Consider the following 7,765-nt stretch of genomic DNA (forward strand, 5'->3'; position numbering starts at 1 on the left):
GGACTTGAACTGCTGGATGAGCAGCTCTTGGAGCACTCACTCACTAGGCACAGGGCATGTGCAGGGAGGGCCCACACGAACCCCAGTGAGAGCAGTCCGTGGGGCTTCTGAGTGAGGACCTCCTGTCTGCAGTGGGTTCACAGAGGGTAGAAACTCAGACTGTAATGGTGGCAAGGTCCTGGGTCACCCACTCTGCCCCCACGAAGTAAATGGGAAATACCTGGCTCGCTCCACGAGTTTCACCTGGGAACTGTGGCAGTGAGAGTAAAGCACGGACTCAAACCATGGGACCAGCAGCTCTTTGAGCACTCACTCACTCAGTGCAGATGCAAATTTTTTAAAAATTTTCATAAAGTTCCATTTCTATGTTTCTTGTGCCTTTCACATCACATCCAAATACTCATTGCTAAGTCCAAAGCCTTAAAGATTTTGCCTGGTGTTTCCTTCTGAGTTTTACAATTTTAGCTCTTATACTTAGGTCTTTGAAGAACTTTAAGTGAATTTTTGTATTGTATTTGGTAACAGTTTAATTTCACTTTTGCACATGAATATCCAATTTTCCTTTTTCCATTGAATGGAGTTGGCTGCTTTGTGAAAAATCATGGGGCCAAATATGTGAAAATTTATTTTGGGGACTTTCTGTTTGGTTTGTAGGCCTGTATTTCTATAATACCATATTGTTGATTACTGTAGCATTTTGAGCTCAGGAAGTGTAACTCTGTTATCTTTGTTTTCTTTATAAAATTGGTTTGACTATTCAAAGCCCCTGAGATTTCATATAAATTTTAGAATTAATATTTTATTTCTGCAAAAAATGTCATTTTGATAGAAATTGCACTGAATCTACACATCACTTTGGGTAGAACTGACAATATTAAGTCTTTCAATTCATGAGCATGGAATGTTTTTCCACTTATTTATATCATCTTTAGTTTCTTCCAAAAACATTTTTGTCAGATATATGATGCTTAATTGATTTTTTTGTATTTCAGATATTATTATCCACTGCCTTCTGACCTCCAAAATTTCTAATGAGAAATCTGCTGCTAATCATATTGAAGATTGTTTCTGTGCTATGAGTTATTTCTCTCTTGCTGCTTTCAAGATTCTCTCTTTGTGTTTTGTCAATTTGGTTACACTTATTAGATAGAGTATGTTGAGATGTTGTAGTGTTCTATTCATATCTTTCATCAAATTGGGAAGTTTTTAGCCATTGACTATTCATGTACTCTTTCTGCCCCTTTCTCCTGTCTTTTTAGGACCCTTTAAAATGCATGGGTTGACCCACTTAACGATATTGCTTGGGTCCCTCAGGCTCTGTTCATTTTTCCTCTTTTTTCTGTTTCTCAGATATTGTCATTTTAAATTGTCCCAACTGTATATCATCCATTGTATTTTTCAGCTACTAGATTTATAAAAAATTTGTATTTGGGATTTTCATCTACTTACTGGTATTTTCATTTTGTGCACAGTTCATTATTCCAGAGCTCCATGTCATCCTTATTTTTTGAGCATCTTGAAAACAGTTGTTTTGAATTCTTTGTCTAGTAGAGCTCTCAGGAAAATTTCTGTTGTTGCTGTTTTCCTTTGAATATTTTCCTATTTCTTTGCACATAAGCTTTTCAATTAATTGTTGCAGAAAACTAGACATTTGAACCTAATAATGTTACCACTCTAGAAATATTCCCTTCCTTAGAGTTTGTTGTGTCTTTGTTTTTTTGCTTGTGATAGGCTGTCTGTGTGCCAACGATCAGCCTGAGCTATACACTTAACATATTTTCTGGGCATGTGCACTGACTTTTTTCCTGATTTTATAATGTTATAGTTTTACCTGTCTATTCAGTTGATTTTGGGTGTCCTTGTCTTTTATGTCTGGCTTCCCAAAAGGAAAAAAGGAGAAAAACAAGACACGTGTATTGTGGAGGGAAAGTATCATTCTTTTAAACTCCTTAGAAGTCATTTCAGTCAGCAGGGAAGGATTTGCAGAACTAGTGGAGGTTTATAGCAACTGCTATAGGACTTTGTCTATACACTTAGGGATCAAAGCACAACCTAGTGGTTAGAAGATATTGGCCCTTTGCCCACCCTTGCTCCTTTAATCTCTGTGTAAGCTGCCCCAAGAACATGAAGGGGTAGGAGGTGACTTGTCTTACCTGCAGAGAAAAGAACTGAAATTCATCTAAATTAACTAAAATTCGTGTCTAAGCCTTAACATGGATGTTGCATACCTTTCATAGACTTCAGACTTATAAAATGGTTGTAGCAGACAGATTCTTCCAGTATACTTGTCATTTTGGGAGGGAGGGAGGTTGCTGATATTCTACCGTCTTTCTAGAATCCACTCAGAATTGCTATCTTTACAGGCTTCATTTTTTTTCTGTTAAGTAGAGGTTAGATAACATTGGTTTATGATTTATCCCTTTATTAAGACCACCATAAGGAAAATGCACTTTTATAGAGAAAGTTTACCTGCAAGATAAACTTAAATGAAACTTTATTTTTGTGATACTGGAGACTGAACTGAGGGCCTTTCTTCTGAGCTACATCACCAGCCTGTATTTATTTTGAAACAAGGTCTCATTAAATTGCTAAGCTGCCCCAGCTTGTCTTGAATTTGTAGTTTTCTTATTTCACCCTCTCGAAGTGCTGGGGTTACAAGCATGCACCACCACATCCAGCTTTAAAAGGAGTTTTAATGAATATAGGCAAAGACTTGTAAACTAATTTTCAAGGACTGCAAAGCTGAGTTGTGCAGTGTGCATTGCTAACAGCACCGCTGTGCACTCCTCACATAACACTGTAGGTGAGCTCTCAGGCCAGCACTGCCTGCCTGACACTTTGGGAGAAGTTCTGTGGTTAGAATACTGAGGGATAATGGCCTAGTCAGGCTAAAATCCATTTGCCTAAATTGCTATGATTTCTTTTATGCCCACCTGCTGCTAAGATGACTTCTGGAGGGAGAGAATCAGATGAGTTCTAGTGGCAAAAGAGAAAGAATTTAGAGTTTCAAAAAGATGCAGGTTCACTCTGCCAGGTGGGACTCAGCTTTGAGCAAGGGAAAGCTGTTGTCATTTTCAGAAAATGAACATTTGGACTAAACACCTTGAAGCAGTTTGACAGCAAGAATTTATGAGACTGGGGAAATATATTATAAAGGATGTGGTAGAAACCCCATCCCTTGAGCCATTTGAAATTCAACAGGATGAGGAACTAGAAAAGCTGTTCTAGGAAAGAATCCTCTACTGATTTCCCCAGGTATGAGGGATGACATAATGGGTCTCCTCTATCTCTAATTGCTATAGTTCTCAGACTTTATGTATTTTCCAGGGTTGCAAAATGTTACTATTAAGTCAGACTACACTCCTTTTCAAAAAGAAGGGGGAAAATAAAAAAGAACTCCAAGCAAACCCTAAATTTGTTGTTCCAAATAGCATAAGGATATTCCTAAATGGAAACTGTGCCTCATAAAATTCTCCAGTGTGAATTTCATTATTCCCTGAAAGTGGTCTACTGAGATGAAAAATATCATCATTATTTTGCTTCACTTATCTGGCTTTCTGTTTCTGATTTACTTTAATTTCTAGGGAGAAGAACAAATGGAACAGATAATTCTCATAGTACTGGTTAGTAAATATCTTCATATTTTTTCTAATTGTCCACTGATCTTCCAACAAGAAGCCTGGCTTTCCTAGTGATGACTAAGAGGATGTAAGTACATAGCTAAGGAGAAATGGAGACTTCCAATTTGCCTTTTGATATAGGGAAGACAGATTTCTCAGAGACCCAAAGACTGAAGAAATTAGTGCATCGCTTCAGTAAAATGGACTGAAGGGGATGTATGAATGTGTATTTGTTCTTCATAGAAGCATTGGTGATGTGGTGTTTCCCTTTCCCCATATATCTTTGTGTTGTTGGCTCTGAAATATCAGAATCTGAGTCTGACTTAGGGGCTTTGGAGTTCCCTTTCTATTATACATAAAGTCTAAGAAACTCCACAAAAGAGAGGTATAAGATCTCAGCAAGGCAGTGTTTTCTCTGTGACAGCAACTCTAAAGTTTGCTTACTAATATAATCTGGAAGTAAGGCAGAAATGTGATGAAAGACACAATAATTCAATAATATCTGGACACAACAGTACTCACGACCTGCATTTTAAAGGGCAAAAGCAAAAACCATGGTATGACGTTCATCTCAATCTTATCTGGGTTGGGGAACATGGCCTATAGCCAACATGTTTACCAGCCATGCATATTTTGCTATTTATTGGGTTTCTATAATTGCAAATCTATATTTTATAATTTTAAATAGTTGCTCTAGATGTGTAGTGGCTTTTTTCTAGTAAATACCACCTTAGAGACCTCCAGCCATGCTTAGTTTGTGTCTTAGTCACTTCCCTGTCACCAAAATGCAATACACAACACCTACAATTTAAAGGCAGAGAAGTTTAATTTGACTCACAGTGCTGATCCATGGCTGGCTGGATCACAGGCAGACACATCATGGTGAAATCTCATTCTTGTTTATGAGGGCCATCATCATTTCTAGTGGCCAGCATTCCAGATTGGAATCATTACTGCTCCTTATTCTAGAGCCAGTGGGTCTAGAACTAATGGTGTGGAGGAGGCTCAGTATGAAAAAGGACCAAATTTATTTCAGTTTTGGGCATTGATATCCCACTGCTGAAGTCTCTCCTTTAACACTTCACTTAGAACCTGTGTTAGCTAAATATCAAAACTTTTGTGTTTACTAATTTAAAATGCAGCAAATATAAAACACCCCACAGCATTAGTACTGGATTGAGATTTTTGAAATTATGTGACTGCAACTCAGTGGTATCTACCTCTCTCATTTCCTTGCTTTCTTTCTTTCTCCTCCTCTTCAGAAATGTCTAAATCTACTTCTCCCTTCAGGTAATCCCTCCAAGAAATTTTGGAGCCTTTTCTTTCCAAATTCCAAGAATTTCTCCTCTGTCTCAATAAATATATCCTTTTGCTTCTAGGCTGAGGCCAAAGCCTGTATGTGGAAGTAATGGGGTCACAAAATGCCTGGTGACATCATAAAGCCCTGGGAGATCTGGTGAAATCAGTTATCCTTGTTTTTACATCCCTAGGAAATCATTGGTATCCAAAGGGCCATGGTACCTTCTGCATGCACATCAGTCGTTGTAGACATAATGAGAGCCTAGTTGACTTTGGGCATGTACATGTTTAGCCAATTTCTATGAAATAACTTATAGAGAATATAGATTTAAGGAGCTGCAGTTATTAAAATAGGGTGTGGTGAGAGGAAACATGCCAGTAACAACAGACAATGTGGGTTTTTTAATCCCTTGCACAGGAATTCAGGCAAAAGGGGGAATAAAATAATTCTACAGGGCTGCTTGTAATTCAGCTTAAACTAAGCTCAGGAAACTGAATAATATTTCTCAGAAGGCTGATTTATGCACTTAAAGTAACTGAGTCCCAGGTGCCATAGGAAGTAATACAACTTCTAGCAGTGTCCTACCCTGCATGCGCAAACTAACTGCCTAAATCAATTTCTAACTTCTCTTTAAAACATTTCAGAGTCAGTTCTACTGGGACTGTTATAGCCCTAAATCCTCTGTTAGAAGGGTCTGCAGCACTAAGGGAAGTTCAGGGACCTAGGTAGGCTCCATATTATACACAGACTGTGTTCCAAAATTCGTCTGTGAATCATTTCTTTGGGAGCCTAAATGTATTTTCTCTACAGTAACAGAGGTAGACAAAGGCTCCCTGGCTCTCATAAGCCTCTGAAGTCTATTTAAACTATATGCAGGTCAAATCCCCTCTATTATATAAAAACTGGAGAACAGTCACACAATCATATAAAACTGAGGGGGGAGGGATCAGATTTAATAAAGTTCTCTTTTTAATTTGCCTCCCTTCCCCCCTCCACTTACCCCACAATCAGAAGAGGCTAAGGTATAAATGGAAATTTCACAGACATCCATATTGAGGTTTTTCAACATTTTCAAGGATATTAGAGGCCAATAACAAAGATTCATTTTTATAGCCAATTGTGAATAACTCATCCTTTCTGACAAAGAAAATAACAAGGAAAATGGCTCAGCAGACAAAGAAGAATAAAACCCTTAAGAATTTCTATGGAAGGGAGGCTCTTACAGGGTAGCTATTTTTGCTATGGTGGAGAATATCTTAAAAACTGAGTATTTCAGAGTAAAATTTCCTGGGAGCCATGAAGCCTCATTTTTCTCCTTGGTTCCAATGATCTCATTCACTCAGCTCTTTATTAGGCACGCTAATAAAGAGTAAAATACAAACATTTTTGAAAATCTGTATCTTTTCCCCCTCAATAATGCCCTGAAGTGGTGGTACAAAGTGGAACTAACACGTCCCAAATGCAGGTCTTCAGAAGTACATGCAAAGGAAGCAAAGGACTGGACGCTTCACATACTGGATTAGACCTTGATAATGCAGCTGGCTACTTGGAATTTTCCTGTTTCCTTCTGAAAAGGGACAAGGAGTTGAATGAAGCCCTTATCTAAGAATTGTCAAAGCTCTTTAACTGTGTTATTACAGGATGTTGGTGAAGCAGGGTGAAGGTTTTGGCAGATATAGATGGGATTATATTTGACTGAATGTATTTTCTTGCTGTGTGTTCATCTGTACTCTTGTAGCATTAAGCAAGTAAGGACTTCAGATAAAGGCTGTCAGGACTCTTTCTTGACACTTTCTTTAGCATACGTTTAAGGAATTCAGCATCGTAACTCTGACATAACGGAACTAAATAAGTACAGTTGAATGTTAGTGAGGAAACCACTTCAAGGCAGGCAGTTCCTGCCTAAAAATCATAGCTGGAGAAGTTTGGCTAAGAAAGAAGCCTCTGGAGTATTCCATATGGGACTGAGGGATGGGGTGATGGATCATTTCTAACAGGTTACACCCAATGCCAAGTGAGAAGTCATTTGAAAGAGTCCCGGCTGGAAGTCACAGGTCCCTAAGGAGAAAGGGCAATGAAGCCCTGGTATATCCATGTGATGAAGCTTAATTCATAGGGTGAGTACTCTAAGAGGGTGAGGATTCTAAGAGAGGACAGACAAGCAATTTGGTGTATCAGGGAACAAACCTCATTTCCAGGGGTTCTCAAAATCTTGGCTCAATGACACAATTGTGAAAATCTCTTCTTGCCCTAATTCAAACCAGAGCAATTTTTAAATACAGGTTGAGCATCCCTAATCAAAAACTCTGAAGTCCAAAATTCTCCAGAATTCAAAAAATTTTGAGTGATGACATGACAGCATAAGTGGAAAATTCCACACCTAACCTCACATGATGACTCAGAGTTAAAATGCAGAAAACCTAAAAATATCAGATGAAATATGTCTGAAGGACATATGAAACATGAAGGAATTCATGTTTAGACTTGGGTCCCATCCCAAGGTATCTTGTTATATACATGCAAAATATTCCAGAGTCTGAAAAAGCCTGAAACTCAAAACACCTCTGCCCCAAGCATTTTGGATAAGAGATATATATATATGGAGAGAGAGAGAGAAAGAGAGAGAGAGAGAGTGCCCCAAAAATACATACACTCTTCAGAAAAGGAAAAATAGTATAATTTTTTTCAGCAGATGCTGTTACCTTCATATATTGCAGAAAACTCACTACACTGTGGCCCTTGGAGAAGAAATTGAAAATGCTTGCACAGCAATCTCAGTGACCAAGGTTACCCAGCAGCAGTTTGCTGTACTCATCAGTGTCTGGAAGCTCCTGGCCACCACTCT

The sequence above is a fragment of the Chinchilla lanigera genome, unplaced genomic scaffold (assembly GCF_000276665.1).
Source record: "Chinchilla lanigera isolate Chin_1 unplaced genomic scaffold, ChiLan1.0 scaffold00062, whole genome shotgun sequence".
Classification (NCBI taxonomy): Eukaryota; Metazoa; Chordata; class Mammalia; order Rodentia; family Chinchillidae; genus Chinchilla; species Chinchilla lanigera.